We start from the raw sequence: 20,360 nt of genomic DNA, 5'->3' as shown, positions 1-20,360 counted from the left end.
TCAACTGACGTGCCTGAGCCACAGTAACACAGGAACAAGAGTGGATTGTGCAGACGCCACTTCAGAGCAGCGACTGGCGGGGTTGGAGGCCAGGGGAAAAACTAGAGACAGTGGAGCCAGAGGCCTATGTGGAGCACGGTTAAAAATCAGTAGTGTGAGTTTGGAGGCAGCAGGAGACTTTGCCATCAACACAGCAGGGGAACAGCTGGCGTTACTGAACCCCACAGACACCGGAACGAGTGTTTCAATCTGTGCGGATGGCACTTCCAGGCTACAACTGGCTGTGTTGTAGCCCAGGATGAAGCATGCAGCAGGCGGAGGCCAACTTGCAGCTGGTTTTATAGAGGTTGTAGACTACTACTGATTGTAACCATGCTCCACTATGGCCTCCGGCTCCACTGTCTCTAGTATTTCCCCTGGCCTCCAACCCCGCCAGTTCCTGCTCTGAAGTGGCGTCTGCACAATCCACACTTGTTCCTGTTTAACTGTGGCTCAGTCACGTCAGTTGATCCCCTGATGTGTGTCTGGCAAGGTCTCCTGCTCAGTCCTCATTCACACTACTAGTAATGGGAATGTGGACAGAGCAGGAGACCTTGCCGGACACACATCAGGAATCAACTGACGTGACTGAGCCACAGTAACTCAGGAACAAGTGTGGATTGTGCAGACGCCACTTCAGAGCTGCGACTGGCGGGGTTGGAGGCCAGGGGAAAAACTAGAGACAGTGGAGCCAGAGGCCTAAGTGGAGCACGGTTAAAAATCAGTAGTAGTGTGAGTTTGGAGGCAGCAGGAGACTTTGCCATCCACACAGCAGGGGAACAGCTGGCGTTACTGAACCCCACAGACACCGGAGCGAGTGTTTCAATCTGTGCAGACGGCACTTCCAGGCTACAACTGGCTGTGTTGTAGCCCAGGATCAATGCTCCGAGCAGGCTGAGGCCTACTTGGAGCGAGGAGAAAATACGATGCAGTGTGAGTTTGGAGGCGGCAGGAGACTTTGCCATCCACACAGCAGGGGAACAGCTGGCGTTACTGAACCCCACAGACACCGGAGCAAGTGTTTCAATCTGTGCAGACGGCACTTCCAGGCTACAACTGGCTGTGCTGTAGCCCAGGATCAATGCTCCGAGCAGGCTGAGGCCTACTTGGAGCGAGGAGAAAATACGATGTAGTGTGAGTTTGGAGGCGGCAGGAGACTTTGCAATCCACACAGCAGGGGAAAAGCTGGCATTACTGAACCCCACAGACACCAGAGCGAGTGTTTCAATCTGTGCGGACGGCACTTCCAGGCTACAACTGGCTGTGTTGTAGCCCAGGATCAATGCTCCGAGCAGGCTGAGGCCTACTTGGAGCGAGGAGAAAATACGATGTAGTGTGAGTTTGGACGTGGCAGGAGACTTTGCCATCCACACAGCAGGGGAAAAGCTGGCATTACTGAACCCCACAGACACCAGAGCGAGTGTTTCAATCTGTGCGGACGGCACTTCCAGGCTACAACTGGCTGTGTTGTAGCCCAGGATCAATGCTCCGAGCAGACTGAGGCCTACTTGGAGCGAGGAGAAAATACGATGCAGTGTGAGTTTGGAGGCAGCAGGAGACTTTGCCATCCACACAGCAGGGGAACAGCTGGCGTTACTGAACCCCACAGACACCGGAGTGAGTGTTTCAATCTGTGCGGACAGCATTTCCAGGCTACAACTGGCTGTGTTGTAGCCCAGGATGACGCATGCAGCAGGCGGAGGCCAACTTGCAGCTGGTTTTATAGAGGTTGTAGACTACTACTGATTGTAACCATGCTCCACACACTGTCTCTAGTATTTCCCCTGGCCTCCCACCCCGCCAGTTCCTGCTCTGAAGTGGCGTCTGCACAATCCACACTTGTTCCTGTGTAACTGTGGCTCATTCACGTCAGTTGATCCCCTGATGTGTGTCTGGCAAGGTCTACTGCTCAGTCCTCATTGACACTACTAGTAATGGGAATGTGGACAGAGCAGGAGACCTTGCCGGACTCACATCCGGGAATCAACTGACGTGACTGAGCCATAGTAACTCAGGGACAAGTGTGGATTGTGCAGACGCCATTTCAGAGCAGGAACTGACGGGGTTGGAGGCCAGGGGAAAAACTAGAGACAGTGGTGCCAGAGGCCTAAGTGGAGCACAGCTACAAATCAGTAGTAGTTTGAATGTGGATGGAGCAGGAAACATTGCCGTCCACACAGCAGGGGAACAGCTGACGTTACTGAACCCCACTAACACAGGAGCTAGTGTGTTTTGCTCTGTGAAGACGGCACTTCTGAACACCAACTGGCGTTGTTGAAGCCCAGGATGAGGCATGGAGCAGGCTGAGGCCTGATGGTGTTGGCATGTGGATGGAGCAGGAGACTTTGCCCTCTATACAGCAGGGGAACAGCTGGCATTACTGAACCCCACTAACACAGGAGCTAGTGTGTTTTGCTCTGTGAAGACGGCACTTCTGAACACCAACTGGCGTTGTTGGAGCCCAGGATGAAGCATGGAGCAGGCTGAGGCCTGATGGTGTTGGCATGTGGAGGCAGCAGGAGACATTGCCGTCCACACAGCAGGGGAACAGCTAGCATTACCGAACCCCACTAACACAGGAGCTAGTGTGCTTTGCTCTGTGAAGACGGCACTTCTGAACACCAACTGGCGTTGTTGGAGCCCAGGATGAGGCATGGAGCAGGCTGAGGCCTGATGGTGTTGGCATGTGGATGGAGCAGGAGACTTTGCCGTCTACACAGCAGGGGAACAGCTGGCATTACTGAACCCCACTAACACAGGAGCTAGTGTGTTTTGCTCTGTGAAGACGGCACTTCTGAACACCAACTGGTGTTGTTGGAGCCCAGGATCAATCATGCAGCAGGCGGAGGCCAACCTGCAGCAAGTTTTATATAGGTTGTAGACTACTACTGATTGTAACCGTGCTTCACTATGGCCTCTGGCTCCACTGTCTCTAGTATTTCCCCTGGCCTCCAACCCCGCCAGTTCCTGCTCTGAAGTGGCGTCTGCACAATCCACACTTGTTCCTGAGTTACTGGGGCTCAGTCTCGTCAGTTAATCCCCTGATGTGTGTCCGGTAAGGTCTCCTGCTCTGTCCACATTCCCACTACTAGTAATGGGAATGTGGACAGAGCAGGAGACATTGCTGGACACACATCAGGGGATCAACTGACGTGACTGAGCCCCAGTAACTCAGGAACAAGTGTGGATTGTGCAGACGCCACTTCAGAGCGGCAACTGGCGGGGTTGGAGGCCAGGAGAAATACTAGAGACAGTGGAGCCAGAGGCCTAAGTGGAGCAGGGTTAAAAATCAGTAGTAGTTTGAATGTGGATGGAGCAGGAGACTTTGCCGTCCACGCAGCAGGGGAGCAGCTGGCATTACTGAACCCCAATAACACAGGAGCTAGTGTTTTTCTCTATGCAGACGACACATCTGAGCGACAACTGGCTGTGTTGAAGCCCAGGGATTATAGTTCAGGTGGTAGAAACATGAACACAACAGGAGACCTGGATACAGTTGCCAACCAATTATTTAGTCGGGAAGAGGACTGGCAAATTCTGGGGAGATCCAGGCCTTGTTCATTTTCAGAAAAGTAAGCCGGTCAACGTTATCGGAAGAAAGTCGCGTGCGACGGTCTGTTAGTACACCACCTGCGGCACTAAAGACGCGTTCCAATAAGACACTGGCAGCAGGGCAAGCCACCACCTCCAATGCATACTGGCTAAGCTCTGGCCATGTATCCAGCTTAGAGACCCAAAACTTGAAGGGGGAAGAGCCATCTGGGAGTACACTCTCAGGGCAAGACATGTAGTCTGCCACCATCTGACGGAAACGTTGCCTCCTGCTGACTGGAGCCATCAGTGATGGTGTAGACAATTGTAGCGGACACACAAAACTTTGCCACAATTGGGCCATAGTGGTCTTGCCTTGTGCTGAGGCCCTGCCTCTACTCCCTCTTTGTGCCGAGTTTCCTCCACTGACTCGTCGCACAGAGGTGCTTTGTAAAGCACTAGCACCACTGCTCTCGGGTGGAATGGAAAACATGATGGACTGCACCAGTGTGTCTTGGTACTCCCGCAGTTTACGCTCCCGGCTCAACGTTGGTATGAGGGTTTGCAAGTTGTCCCGGTAGCGAGGATCTAGGAGGGTGTACACCCAATAATCAGCCATGTAGAGAATGTGGGCGATGTGGCGGTCGTTTCTCAGGCACTGCAGCATGAAGTTAACCATGTGCTGCGGACTCCCAAATGCCAAAGAACCGCTGTCCCCTGCTTGAGGCGTGATCTCTGCCTGCTCTGCATCACCCCTCCCTCACTGTACATACTGACTAGAGCTTTGTGTACCTCCCTCCTCTGGAGAGATGTCTGACTCCTCTTCATCCTCCTCACAAAGTGTCCCCTGCCTAGGCCTTTGTGAGGAAGCACATAGCGCAGACTGTCCAGAAGCAGATGGCATTTGGGACTCCTCATCCTCCACCTCTTCCAAAACCTCATCCCTTAGTGCTTGCAGTGTTTTTTGAAGCAGGCAGATAAGGGGGACAGTCGTGCTGACTAGTGCATCATCTGCACTCGCCATCCGCGTGGAATCATCGAAGGCACGCAAAACGAGGCAGATGTCCTTCATAGAGGCCGACTCAGTGGTGCTGAAGTGTGACCGGCGCACAGTGCGACTTGTTTGCGTCTGATGCAGCTGGTACTCCATGACTGCTGCCTGCTGCTCACACAACCGCTCCAACATATGTAACGTAGAATTCCACCTGGTGGGTAGGTCACATATGATGCGATTTTCCGGAAGGCGTAATCGGCGCTGCAGAGCAGCAAGGCGCGACCTTGCCGTGCTGGAACGCCGCAAGTGAGCGCACTCTATGCGGACCTTGTGCAGCAGTGCATCAAGATCCGGATAGTCCCTCAGAAAGCTCTGCACGACCAAGTTGAGCACATGTGCCAGACATGGGATGTGAGTGAGGTTGCCAAGGCCAAGAGCTGCCACCAGATTTCAGCCATTGTCACACACTACCAAGCCCGGCTGGAGATTCGCTGGCACAAACCACATGTCGCTCTCCTGCTTGATGGCATTCCAGAGCTCCTGCGCTGTGTGGCTTTGATTCCCAAAAGAAATTAATTTGAGTACGGCCTGTTGACGTTTGGCCACAGCTGTGCTCAAATCGGTCGTAACAGGCTCCTGCTGCGCTGTTTCAGAGGAACTTGAGTAGGAGGAGGAGTCAATGTGTACAGACTGGATTCCTGCAATCCGTGGAGTTGGCAGAACACGTAGAGCGCCACTCTCCAGATCTGTACCCGGCTCCACAACATTGACCCAATGGGCAGTGAGGGAAAGGTATCGTCTCTGTCCATGGTTACTGGTCCACGCATCGATCGGTGGTCAGGTGGACCTTGCTACTGACGGCGTTTAGTAGCGCATGTTTTATGTTTGCCTCCACATGTTTCTGCAGGGCAGGGATGGCTCGCCTGCTGAAATAAAAGCGGCTGGGCACGGTGTATTGTGGGACTGCCAATGCCATGAAGTCCCGGAAGGTGTCAGTCTCCACCAGCCTGAATGACAGCATTTCAAGTGCCAGTAGTTTGGCAATGCCAGCATTCAGAGCCTGTGCTCGGGGATGGTTTGCCGAGTATGGCCGCCTTTTCTCCCATGCCTGTGCTACCGATGGCTGTCGAGTGGCCTGGGAGTGTGAGGATGACTTGGAATGTGGTGCTGTGGGTGGAATGTCACAGGGTCTCCGGACAACAGTGCCAGAGGTTCTTCCTTGGCGATCCTGTGAGGAAGCCGAACCAGCTGTGTGTGAGCTGGAGGAAGAGGCCCCAACACGAGCTGAAGAGGTAGTAGGTGGTGCTGTACGTTGGCCTACGTCTTCAGTGTGTCTGTGTAACTCCACCTCGTGCTTGGTCCGCACATGTTTCCACATATTAGTGGTATTGAGGTTGCTGACATTTTTCCTTCTTTTGACTCTCTGATGACACAGCTTGCATTTGACAAAGCAAATGTCATTTGCAACTGGCAACTGTGTCAAAAAAGGACCACGCACTGCAAGTCTTGGGAGCGCCCGTTTTGCCTTTTGAAAGTGGAATGCTTCTAACGGGTGCCGAAGTGGAGGCTACAGGCAACCAAGTCTGCCCCCTCCCTCTCCCTCTGGTTTTGGCCGTTCGGGGAATCTCTTCCTCAGAGCTGCTCCCACCACCTTCCTGTTCCTCACGCCATGATGGGTCAAGGACCTCATCATCTACACTCCCCTCTTCAAACACCTGCTTCTCCTGGGTTGTCTCGCCAGCACCGTACGCAACAGAAAGTGGCACCTGTGTCTCGTCATCATCTGATGCTTACTGAGATGTGCTGACCATAGGCACTGGCCCACCCACCTCTTCAGATTCAGAGGGACAAAGAAGTTGCGCATCACTGCATACTCCCTCTTCTTCACGTTCTGGAATGCTGCTTGGCTGGCCCCCACGTTCCAAACCAACAGATTCCGAGAACAGAAGTAGAGACTGTGATGGCTCCTGTCCAGGGCTCTCTGACTGCCTGGGCACTTTGGCAGGTGGTGAAGAGACAAATGTTTGCTCTTCGGTGCTCTGGCCCTGAGAGGATGTGGAAGTAATTGAAGTCGATGCGTTAGCTGCCATCCATCCCACAACGGCTTCAATTTGTTCCTCCCGCAGCAGTGGGGTACGGTGAGGTCCTACAAAGCTGCGCATAAATGACTGTTGCCTGCTAAAACTGGGGGATGCTGACTCACTGGTGCCAACAGCAGGCACAGAATCCCCACGTCCTCTCCCTGGAGAATCCCCACGTCCTCTCCCTGCAGAATCCCCACGTCCTCTCTCTGCTGAAACTCCATGCCCACGTGCCTTACTCCCTGCCTTCTTCATCTTGCTAGACTGAGAAAGATAGGCAGAAGAGTACAAAGGGGGGCCTTAGTGTGCTTATTCCTGAACAGTTGGTTACAGGTTTAAGAAACACTAATTTTATGCAGAGTGTGTGTCGACTACACTTTAATGGGAGCTAATGTGGCCTACACATCTTTCAAATGTAGTGTTTGGTGAACTTTGTTTTTTCTTTTTGGGGAAAAAAAACTAAAAGGATGTGACCAAAGATTTGAAAGTGAGAGTATCACCAACTTTCTGGAGCTATTACAATGCAGGCAGGTAACCTACAATGCAAAAGATGAGGCTCCCAAAAAATTGGGTAATACTAATCTGGCTGCAGCTGAAGGGCACAAGCCAGAAACAAGGCTCCTCTATCTACTCCTATATAGTGTTTGCAACCAACTAATATAGATGGATATGGATGGATGCACACTAATAGGAGAAGAAAAAATGAGCTGCAATTAAAGAAAAATATGTGTGAGGCAGTGACGCACGCTGAGGGGCCTACAACCAGACGTAGCTGCAGGACACACTACTCAGCGTGAGCTGCACTCACACAGTCAGAGACCTCTCAGACAGCCGTGAACAGTGCAGCTAAGTGGGCACTAGCACTGAAAGGCTGCAGAAAGGCTCCGCTGTCTACTACTAGTGTTTGCAACCAACGTATATGGATACGGATGGAAGCACACTAGATAGAATTTTTTTAAAAATAAGCAGCTCAAAAAGAAAAATATGTATGAGGCAGCAGTGAGGCACGCTGGGCGGCCTACAACCAGGCGTGGCTGCAGGACCCACTCCACAGCGTGAGCTGCACTCACACAGCCCTTGCAGACAGCTGTGAACACTGCTGCTAGGGAAAAGAAAGCTACAGTGGTGGTTTATGTAGCCTGGGTAAAGCACAATATTGTTTTGAGAATCGCTATTTCTAACTGTCCCTCACAGTCTTCAACAGCAGCCTGTCCCTAACTGAATTCACAGCAGAGTGACCAGAAATGGCGGCGGCGGTGGCTTTTATAGTGCATCATGACATCATTTCAGCAGCCAATCACAGCCATGCCAATAATTAACATGCCTACATGCCTAACAGGATGTGCCCACACTTCTGAGGATTCCCATTGGCTGAATCAAAGCGAGCGGGCTCATAGCATTATGGGAACTTCCGATTCCGGTATCCGATATGATAAAAGTATCGGAAGTCAGTATCGGAATTCCGATACAGCTAATATCGGCCGATACCCGATACTTGTGGTATCGGAAAGCTCAACACTAATAATTACCAAATTTGAAAAATGCACGCTGTCCCTTTAAGAAACCAGGGGAGCATGTGCGCGTGCTTCAATGGCTTTGCCTGAAGACCTGCTGACAGGATGTCAGGAGATGGGGGAGGGGGAGAGAGTAGTACGCCGAGGAGCAGCATGAGACAGACTGGGAGCTCGCTGCTGCACAGGGACAGCGTGCAGCACAGGAGGTAAGTGGCCAGAACGGGGTGCAGTGGCAGACTGGGACGCAGAGCCAGCACGGGGACCGGGTGTAACAATACCCCACATGTAGTCTAAAAGTTGTGTTTGGACAAACGACAGGGCTCGGAACAGAAGAGGCACAATTTGAATTTTAGTTCTATCTGGAATCTATAATATAACGGTGGGAGCATCACTCTGTCTGAAGCCTTTATAGACTGCTCAAGCACAACGCACCTGCGCAGTCTGGACAGAGTAACGCACCCGGGGATGAGGAGGGTGGCCCAGGAGATCACGGTATGCGTAAGCACTGAACGCATACCACGATCTCCGACACAACACCTTACCGATCCGGTGTTGCCGAGGGGTCTTGCTGGGATGTCAGGAGAGGACGAGTTGTGGCGCCGGAATTGGTGCATGCCCAGTCCGTGCTTTCCGGCTCCACATTTTGGTAGACACACTGCAGTGTGTCTTCAAGAAAATGGTGCCAGAAAGCGAGGACTGCGCAGGCGCCGATTTCGTCGGCATCGGCGCATGCCCAGTCCGCGCTTTCCGGTGCCATTTTGTGGAATGCACACTGCATTGTGTCTTCAAGAAAATGGCGCCAGAAAGTGACGACTGCGCAGGCACCGAATTCGCCGGCACAATCCCTCCCTCTCCTGACATCACAGCACAACTTACCAATCCGGTATTGCCGTGGGTTCTCGCCTTGATGTCAGGAGAGGGCGGGTTGTGGTGCCGGAATCGGGCTCCAATTTTGGGCGGCACAATCCCGCCCTCTCCTGATCTCACGGTGAGACTTCGTGGCAATACCAGAATTGTGGAATGAGGGGTACCATGCATACCAGGAAAGGGGGGGTGAGGGGAACCATGCATACCAGGATAGGGGGGTGAGAGGACCATGCATACCAGGATTGGGAATGAGGAGACCATGCATACCAGGATTGGGGGGGTGAGGGGACCATGCATACCAGGATAGGGGGGTGAGAGGACCATGCATACCAGGATTGGGAATGAGGAGACCATGCATACCAGGATTGGGGGGTGATGGGACCATGCATACCAGGATTGGGAATGAGGAGACCATGCATACCAGGATTGGGGGGTGATGGGACCATGCATACCAGGATAGGGGGGTGAGAGGACCATGCATACCAGGATTGGGAATAAGGAGACCATGCATACCAGGATTGGGGGGGTGAGGGGACCATGCATACCAGGATAGGGGGGTGAGAGGACCATGCATACCAGGATTGGGAATGAGGAGACCATGCATACCAGGATTGGGGGGTGATGGGACCATGCATACCAGGATTGGGAATGAGGAGACCATGCATACCAGGATTGGGGGGTGATGGGACCATGCATACCAGGATAGGGGGGTGAGAGGACCATGCATACCAGGATTGGGAATGAGGAGACCATGCATACCAGGATAGGGGGGTGAGGGGACCATGCATACCAGGATTGGGGGATGAGGGAATCATGCATACAAGGATTGGAGGGTGAGGGGATCATGCATTCCAGGATTGGGTGTGAGGAGACCATACATACCAGGATAGGGATGAAGGAGTACCATGCATACCAGGATAGGGATGAGGGGGCCATCAATAGCAGGATAGGGTTGAATGGGTACCATGCATACCAGGATAGGGATGAGGGGGTCATGCATTCGATTATAGGGATGAGGGGTACCATGCATAGCAGGATAGGGATGAAGGGGTGCCATGCATACCAGGGTAGGAGGGGGGCAGCACATACCAGGATGGGAGACCATATACCAATAAAAATGCTCGCCACCCAGGCATAGAACCTGTGTGGTTCAAGAGCAAAAGGAAATGAACATAAATCTTTATTTTGCTAATTATACCCTCTAATTTATTTATCTAACGTAGTAACATAGTAAGGCCGAAAAAAGACATTAGTCCATCCAGTTCAGCCTATACAATTCTGTCAGAATAAATCCCCAGATCTACGTCCTTCTAAAGAACCTAACAATAACTGTAAGATACAATATTGTTACGCTCCAGGAAGACATCAGGCCTCTCTTGAACCCTTCGACTGAGTTCGCCATCACCACCTCCTCAGGCAGGGAATTCCAGATTCTCATTGCCCTAACAGTAAAGAATCCTCTTCTATGTTGGTGGAAAAACCTTTTCTCCTCCAGACGCAGAAAATGCCCCCTTGTGACCGTCACCTTCCTTGGTATAAACAGATCCTCGGAGAGATATTTGTATTGTCCCCTTATATACTTATACATGGTTATTTGATCGCCCCTCAGTCGTCTTTTTTCTAGACTAAATAATGCTAATTTTGCTAATCTCTCTGGGTATTGTAGTCCCCCATCCCCTTTATTAATTTTGTTGCCCTCCTTTGTACCCGCTCTAGTTCCATTATATCCTTCCTGAGCACCGGTGCCCAAAACTGTACACAGTACTCCATGTGCGGTCTAACCAGAGATTTGTACAGAGGCAGTATAATGCTCTCATCATGTGTATCCAGACCTCTTTTAATGCACCCCATGATCCTGTTTGCCTTGGCAGCCGCTGCCTGGCACTGGCTGCTCCAGGTAAGTTTATCATTAACTAGGATCCCCAAGTCCTTCTCCATGTCAGATTTACCCAGTGGTTTCCCGTTCAGTGTGTAATGGTGATATTGATTCCTTCTTCACATGTGTGTAACCTTACATTTATCATTGTTAAACTGCATCTGCCACCTTTCGGCCCAAGTTCCCAACTTATCCAGATCCATCTGTAGCAGAATACTATCTTCTCTTGTATTGACTGCTTTACATAGTTTTGTATCATCTGCAAATATCGATATTTTACTGTGCAAACCTTCTGCCAGATCGTTAATAATTATGTTGAAGAGAATAGGTCCTAACACCGACCCCTGCGGTACCCCACTGGTCACAGCGACCCAGTTAGAGAATATACCATTTATAACCACCCTCTGCTTTCTATCACTAAGCCAGTTACTTACCCATTTACACACATTTTCCCCCAGACCCAGCATTCTCATTTTGTGTACCAACATCTTGTGTGGCACGGTATCAAACGCTTTGGAAAAATCAAGATATACCACATCCAATGACTCACCTTGGTCCAGTCTATAGCTTACCTCTTCATAAAAACTGAATAGATTGGTTTGATATGAGCGATTCCTCATAAACCCATGCTGATATGGCGTTAAACAGTTATTCTCATTGAGATCATCCAGAATAACATCCCTCAGAAACCCTTCACATATTTTACCAACAATAGAGGTTAGACTTACTGGCCTATAATTTCCAGGTTCACTTTTAGAGCCCTTTTTGAATATTGGTACCACATTTGCTATGTGCCAGTCCTGTGGAACAGACCCTGTCGCTATAGAGTCTAGTGAGGTAGTGAGTAGTTTTTTTTGCAGTTTTATGCAACACAAGCTTGAAAAATTACAATTTGCATTTTTTTCACTGTCACGTTCATAATTTTTTTTTTTACATTCTAAGGAACACAGCTCAAATTTTATTGCACTAGTTTTTGTAGTAATTGTCAGTGTACATGTGGTATCCTTGGAGAAGAAATGGTGTCATTAGTTCCCAGATATTTTTTTTTTTTACCTGGGATGCTAATTGTCAGGGGGCAGTTTGGTGGGTTAATTTGGCTGTCCCTATCTTTGTAAATTAGATGGCCCTTGAAATTCATGAAGGAGTCGTTGACTGCAACATTTTGCTCTGGATATAGGAATTTAGGAAAGATTCTTTTAGGAGGGAAATTGGGGGTCTCAATTTGTTAAGGAGATTGTAGGTGGGGTCATTTCTTGTGATTGGATCCAGGAATGGAATGAAAGGATTTGGGGGGTTTGGGGGTAAAATTGGTGACATCTAATTTTATTCCAGGCCCTGCCTCTGATGATTCAGCAGTGACCACTAAATCTAACACCATCAGGCTGTGGGATCTTGTGGAGGAAGAGGGGCCATCACTGTCTGAAAACTCTACTGCTTCAGAATCAGATTTCGTTTGACTCACAAAACTAACGGAGCAAAGCAGGGTGTACCGCTGCGCCTCGGTAACCGTTCTGCATGCCATCATTTTATTTTATATGAATGCCTAACAATAAGAACTAATGTAATATAACAATAGCAGACATAATGTAATAGTAATATTTTTTTTAATTTTATTATTTTTTTAAACTTTTGAATGAACCTAACCCTAAGCCCAACCCTAATGCTAACTCCAACCCTAGCCCAACTCTAACCCTAAACCCAACCCTATCCCCAACCATAAGGAGTTATCCCTAAGCCCTGGCTAAAAGCAAAGAAAGAAAGAAATCAAAATTATAAAATTAAAAACAAAAAAAAAACTAATTTAATCTGACTAGGAGGATGACAAATATTGGACTTTTGATCACTTTGAAAGGATCTATCACAGTGATCAAAAGTCAGGGACCAATACAGAATATCTCTGCTGTTGTTGTGCCGCCAGGAAGATCATTAACTAACATGCGCCTTGTTCTGCCCATTCTGTGCAGCTAGATATTTTTAAGTGCTGTTCCGGCTATTGCCAGTAGGTGTCATAAGTTGCGCTTCTCCTTTTATTCATGTGTTTGGAATTTTCTGTTCTCCAAATGGTTAATTGTTCAGAATCGCCCCTTCTTTCTGCCTGGTCAACAACATGTAACCGTTTTTCCAGCCGTCTCCGGAGTAGCTCCACCTGCTCAGCTCAACTCTTTGCAAACCATTGCTTATAACAAGCAGATTCCGGTAAGGATAATGCAATTATTAGTTATCTCTGTTAGCAGCCATAATGCAGCCCCTATGATGTTAATCTTGGAAGGAAAAATTTGGAATGAAGATCCTTAACCTCTTCCCGACCTTTGACGCCACGTAGGCGTCATGAAAGTTGGTGCCAATCCGACCCATGAGGCCTATGTGGCGTCATGAATTCATAGCCCCCCTGCGGGTCGGGTGACCGGGGTCACTGAAAGGTCACCCGACCCGCACACACAGGACCCTTTCTACTTCACCCCAAGGGGGTGGCTTAGCCCCCCGTGTTTACGATCGCTCTGATTGGCTGTTGAAAGTGAAACAGCCAATCAGAGCGATTGTAATATTTCACAGATATTACATGTCCTTAGTCATAGGTATAGCTTATCAAAACTAGGAAGCTTAAATAAATGAACACATGAGGAGACTGCAAAGTGAACACCCAGTTTCAGGTAATTAGCTCCACCCTATTCAGACCTAAGCAGTTAATGTTGTTAAGCTAACATATAAATAAGAAATATATGTTTGCAGACATAAATGAATACATGCAAAAACAGCAATAAACCATAAATCACAATAGACATCCTAGTTTTGATAAGATATACCTATGACTAAGGACATGTAATATCTGTCTGAAACGCATAAGTAGCCTTGCCTGTCATGGTGGCTTATTAATATGATTTTAAAACCTTCCTAATAAATATGAGTTTAATCTTTTTTCACTAATTTTGGTGCTGGAGACCCCCTATTTTCTTCCTTTGGATTAATAGTGCCAGTTGAACCGCACTTGACATCTCCTGGCATCAGATCGCGTATGGACTATATGGACACTGATGAATGGTAGGCTGAATATTTTTTCTTCTTCTTTTGCATGGCTGGAGACACCGATCAGACCCCCCTACCGATTGACGGCGCCGATCGGCCGCCGCTGTCATCATCTGCTATACCCTTCCCTCCGCTCCCCCACCTTCTGATCCCCCCTCACCCACTGGTACCTCTTATGTCCCTCTGGCCATCCCAGTGTCCCACCGTTCCGGATCATGGGTGCTGCCATCTTGTAAAATGGCGAGCGCATGCGCAGTAAACCCGCCGGACTCTGCTGGCTGCAGATTCATTCATTCATTTATTTTGATCACTGTAATAAACTCTCACAGTGATCAAAATGAAAAAAGTAAATAAACCCCCCTTTATCACCCCCATAGGTAGAAACAAATAGTAAAATAAAGAAAATATTTTTATTTATCCATTAGTGTTGGAATTAGAGTTAGGGTTAGAAATAAGGTTAGGGTTGTAATTAGGGTTAGGTTTGGAATTAGGGTTGGGATTAGGGTTAGGGTTGTAATTTGGGTTAGGGTTGTGGTTAGGGTTAGAGTTGGGATTAGGGTTAGGGGTGTGTTGGGGTTAGGGTTGTGGTTAGGGTTATGATTAGGGTTGGAATTAGGGTTACGGGTGTGTTGGGGTTAGAGTTAGAATTGAGGGGTTTCCACTGTTTAGGCACATCACATGGTCTCCAAACACGACATGGTGCCACCATTTATTCCAGCCAATTTTGCGTTCAAATGTCAAACCGTGCTTCCTCCATTCCGAGCCCCTACGTGTGCCCAAACAGTGGATTACCCCTATATGTGGGGTATAAGCGTAATCAGGAAAAATTGCACAACTTTGGAGGACTAATTTCTCCTGTTAACCTTGGGAAAATAACAAATTGGGGCTAAAATAATTATTTTTGTGGAAAAAAAATTATTTTTTATTTTCACGGCTCTGCGTTATAAACTTCTGTGAAGCGCTTGGGGGTTCCAAAATCATATTTATTGAAATTTTACATGAAATTTTTTACATAGTTAAACAGGAAAACACATCAATTCCGCAAACAGTGCAGAGTAGATTAATAATACATCAAGAAAACAGACATACAAACGTAGGAGGCAAGGAATAAGGGGGGGGGGAGGGGATATTTACACCTAAGTATACGACTGTAAATTACTTAGATCAAAGGTCTTAACAGAAACTGACCCGCAAAAGTGCAGGTTCCTGAATATCAAAGTAGCATATAAGCTAGACACATAGCAGGGTTCATCGCGGGCAGGGAATATCAGACCCTGAATCGAAGTAGCACAAGCATCATCACGGTGGATTGAAGGGGAGCCGGCTACCAAGGAGAGTTGTGGGAGGAAACCGGAGTACTCGGAGAAAACCCACATGGACACGGGGAGAACATACAAACTCTGTGCAGATGGAGTACCAGATTTACACCCAGGACCACCTCGCTGCTCACTGACAGCGCTAATCACTGTGCCACCATGCCGTCCTGTAATTTGATGGTCCTACATCTTCAAGTAGCCTGCCAGCCAGATGAGAATGCAGGAGATTTATATGTAACAGAGAAGATAGAAGAACTCGGGGGTGGGATTCCTACAGACCCCGCCTCTTTCTTCTGACCACACCCAGGTCCACGCCTTCCTGAGCCAGTAAATAGTATAGTAAAATAAAACCTGAGGCTACAAAAAATAGATTTTTGAATATGCAAGTTTATTGTGATAATTAAATGTCAGTCACACAGTACCCAAAGTTTTGGCCGAACTGGCCTTTATCAAGGATGTTATCTGAATAAAACATAATAAATAAAATTAGAGATTCTTTCTAAGAACATGATCTGTGAAATAAATACAGAGTCATTGACTGACATACTATACAAATGAAAAAAAATACAGGAAAGAGGACATTTGACCAAAATGAGCAGTGCATTAACAAAAATAAAATTAGGAATCCATCATCAGAACAAATCATCACAGTAAATCATTAAACACATGCTGTAAAAAAAGGAAGAAAAAAAGGAATTATCAAATGCCATAGATAAATTACAGCTGAATGCAGCCCTAAGGTACCGTAGAAAATTGTGCAAAGAGCAAGTAAAAAAGATATAAGTACCTGTGTGGTTATATGTTGGAATTTCAAAGTTCTAAACAAAAACCGGGAGAAAGAAAAGTAAAAGACTCAGTAAGTATAAAAGTATAACAGAAAGGAGCGGTGCAGACATATTCTATCAAAAGCTATGTATAGCTAATATTAACAAACCTGAATCAGGGAATTGCGGTCAAAAGGGGGCTGCGCCGCCACCTGTGATGAGTGTGTGTTATCCGGAACCAATGTCTTTTTTATATGCTGTGTGGCTGACAAATGCGGTACAGCTGGGGAAATAACAGATGCCCAATGGCGCCGATATCGTGTTTGCGCAGAATAGGTAATAACAGGCGCCCAATGGCGCCAATATCGCGCATGTGCAGACCGTCACAGAGGACGGAAGTGGGGCATAATATGTCCGGGACCGGAGGTGTGGCATAGAGGCATAGTGATGAATTGGAATAAAGTAGTGATCGCTATGGCGCAGGCGCTACTCATAATGAAAGAAGGAAGTGGAGCATATTAAATAGAGACTAAATCTCCCGATATCATATCATGTAAAGGGGAATAAAAACCTCCTATATTGCCACATAATAAATAAAATAGTATTAAATAAAACCAAATGACTGCCATGATATTCATGTAATAATCCATATGTATACACACAAAAAAATATGGACCGACTGTAAAAAAGGAATAGAAATATCTAGACGTGCATATCCCATATATGTGTATAAACTTGTTGGAAAATTAATGTTCAGAATAAATATGTAAACCGTAAGGGAAAGGGGGAAAAAAGGAAGAGAAGGAAAAATCACCAAGTAAAAGAAATCAAGGACCAAAGGTGAGTACCTTAGGGCCCCGTTACATTTAGCGATGCACCAGCGATCCTGACCACAATATGACCCGGTTAGGATCGCTGGTGCATCGCTAAATGGTCGCCAGTGAGCTGCCAAACAGGCAGATCTCAGCAGCGACGCAGCAGCGGTCATTACTTACCTGTCAGACGCGGCGATGATGTCTTCTTCCGCCCGCATCCAGAAGGCTGCCAACGAGAAACGGCCCAGGACGTTCTCGCGCGATCAGCGATAACCAGCGGGGGAGCGGTCAGAGGTAAGTATGACATGTAGCGATATCGCTAGCAATATCGCTGCTGCGTCACAAAATCGGTGATGCTTTAGCGATATTGCTAGCGATATCGCTATGTGTGAAGCCCCCTTTACTTCCACAATTCGGTCTGTAAAAGAAAAATACAAAAGAGATTATTTTTTCTATAATATATAAATGAATATATACATATATAGGGGACACATATACATACAGATATGATCTACATAATATGTTACATGGGAAAAACATACAAATGCGCATATACATGAATGGCAATCACATGTACACACATATTAGCACGCAAATATCTATACATACATACAAGGTAAATATAGTGCTCCCCATTACAAGAAGATAAGGGCACACAAACTCCATGACATCATAATAGAAGTGAAGAAAAGGAAAATCAGTAAAAATCCTCATACTCCCTATTAAGGCCATAAGGTTCCAACGTTTGAAGAACAAAAATCCAATAAGCCTCTCTTTCCTTTAATCTTTGTATCCTGTTGCCTCCTCGTCTAGCCAAAGGTACACTGTCAATTATTTGATAGCGAAGCTGAGAAATATGATGGTTATGTGAAATGAAGTCAGCTGGAATGGGTAACAAGGTTCTCTTACACCGGATAGTGGATTTGTGTTGAGCCAGTAGTCAGGTATTGGGGGAGGGGGCTGCGTTATATTTCCATTGCTGCGGCTGTTAATGCTCTTCCACCGCTTGCTCATGTAGGAGAAGCCACAGAACAGCCGCTGGTCCTCCGGGGTTACAGGTGGCTTCTGAGCTTCAGTGTCAGACATCGCTTGGTGCAAATTCAATTTGTTTGCTGGTTTTCATAACTGGGATCTATAGAAGAAAGACAAATCAGTCTGGTTAATTAATTAGGTATTTAGTTATATCCGTCCCCTCCCGAGGGCACCTGTACAGATTGTGGATGAGCCGTGGTAACCGTGTGCAGATTGCCGATAATCGCCATGATGCATCGTTACCTGCCCCTTGAGAACAAGTCAACTCCTGGTGCTGCCTGGCAATCTGCGGTATCCACATCTGCTACAACTGCACCATAAAGCTGTGTTCACATGTTGCAACCACATTGGGTTCTTTTTACTCAGTGTCAACAATAATGCATACTTTTGTTATGTTTTTACCCCAAAAATGTCCAGAGCATTATGGTTCTTTTTCGTAGGAAAAAAATGCACAGTGTGAACACAGACTAACGTATCCAAATTAGTCACTAAGTGGCCTTCTGAAGAATTGGGGACAATAATTACACTTTTGAGAAATATGTAAAAGCCTGTCCATCCTCCACATTCTGTAATTCCACCCATTTACCAGCAGGGGAGGATAAACACATTCTGGCCTACACTACGTAGGATTGTTACTCATTATTTGAGTATTTCTTACATATATTATCACATTATACAGACGAGGAGGTGACATTATAATAAAATAACGCTGGGCACTTACAGGTGTCATTGTAAATGGTGGACGGGACCTTCCCACCTCTAATTCCTCCCAGTTTATGGGTGAGAAGAATGGATGTTCTTTTAGATTGCTGCAAACAACCTGCCTCTTCTTTGGTGATTTACACAAGAGCTGCAAATATAGAAGAACCATTATTATATCACAAGTAATAATATAAATAATCTCAGGAAAAACAGCAGTAACAGAATTATTTTCTCACTTTCTTATAGAAAGCTGATTTTCTTAAAACAACCATTGCTAGAAACAAATATGATAGGACAGGATAGGACAGGACAGGATAGGGCAGGACAGCATCGGATGATACTGGACGGGATAGGGTAGTACAGGGCAGGATGTTACAGGATAGTACAGAACGGGATGGTACAGGACAGGATGGTACAGGACAGGATGGTACAGGACCGGATAGGGTAGTACAGGGCAGGATGGTACAGGATAGGATGTTGCAGGATAGTACAGGACGGGATGGTACAGGATAGGCCATCAGTAGTCGATCAGTCTTGGGCCGATACCCAATAATCCTGAGGATTAGCTGTGTGAAGAGGTTTTGGTGAGCACCGCAGCCTCTTTACTGTATAAACTGGCCTGTAGATAAGAACACTGTACATATAGGAGAGGCTGTCCCGGGGCTCCAGCGTTGTCCCAATTCCTTCTATTGGATAAATCTGAAATACCAACACAGTGGTGATGAAATATACGGTGTATTATCAAATCTCCTGACTTTTCTATCCTTCCTATGTCCCCAGGTATAAGTGTCTATTTACTCACTCTCTTTATGACATCCCTGATCTGAGAATCCATGGTGTACGGATAACAAGGTTTATCACATTTATTACACGGACCGTAGTAAAACGGGTGAGATCTTGTGGCCATTTGGAAGACTTTGACCCCAAAAGTGAACAGGTCGACCGTGTAATTAAAGGGCTCTCGACGAATCATCTGTGGAAATATAAGATTAGAAGAGTAAGTTAGTACAATGTTCATCCTGGGAGAGAGAAAACTACCGTGGTCCATGGTTACTGGTAGTGTTTTTTCACACCTAAGCCCCCAGGACATATGACATGTCAGCCAAAAGATCATTTGGTTGATAGCTACCTCTCAAGTCAAGAAGCCCCAGTACACAGTAAACTGGTTTATTAATTTATTTAGTGCCATAAAAGACTCTGATCTTCTGAGAGCCAAATACATTCATAGCAGCAAGGCCGAAATCAGCAATCTTAGCGTGTCCATCACCGTCCAGAAGAATGTTATCTGGTTTTAAATCCCTTAAAAAGAGAAAGAAAAATAGTTCTGTGAGTCAGACATAGATCAGCTGTAGTGCTTGGGTTGCTGTGGGGGCTTCACAGGACCACTCACTATACACTGGGGGCAGATTCACTAATCCTATCTTGTGTAGACATATACCAGGCTGTCTGCAAATGCGCCAAATTCATCACAGTGGCTGTGTGACACATTAGAAGCATCTGACGGCACATCTAGAACTAGTCTGAATAGTGCATACCAAAAAAACAGCTTACATATCAAATAAGGAAATGGTTGCACTCAATTGCATCAAGGCATATCAAATATGAAATATATGAAATACGAATAGCATAATGGCTTTTGTAATCTAAAAAAAACATATGAGATACTTAGCACAAAATTTGGCCAAAAGATGTGAGCCCATTCACCAACGTGAAGGTGATCTCATTGAACAGGTCCCTATTCTAACTGCCTAGTGTGAACTAACCTCTGGCTAATAACATGGTAAAGCCTGTATTTAGCCTGTAAG

The sequence above is a fragment of the Dendrobates tinctorius genome, unplaced genomic scaffold (genome assembly GCF_039654945.1).
Source record: "Dendrobates tinctorius isolate UK_male_01 unplaced genomic scaffold, ASM3965494v1 ptg000059l, whole genome shotgun sequence".
Classification (NCBI taxonomy): domain Eukaryota; kingdom Metazoa; phylum Chordata; class Amphibia; order Anura; family Dendrobatidae; genus Dendrobates; species Dendrobates tinctorius.
Note: the sequence above shows the minus strand (reverse complement) of the source record.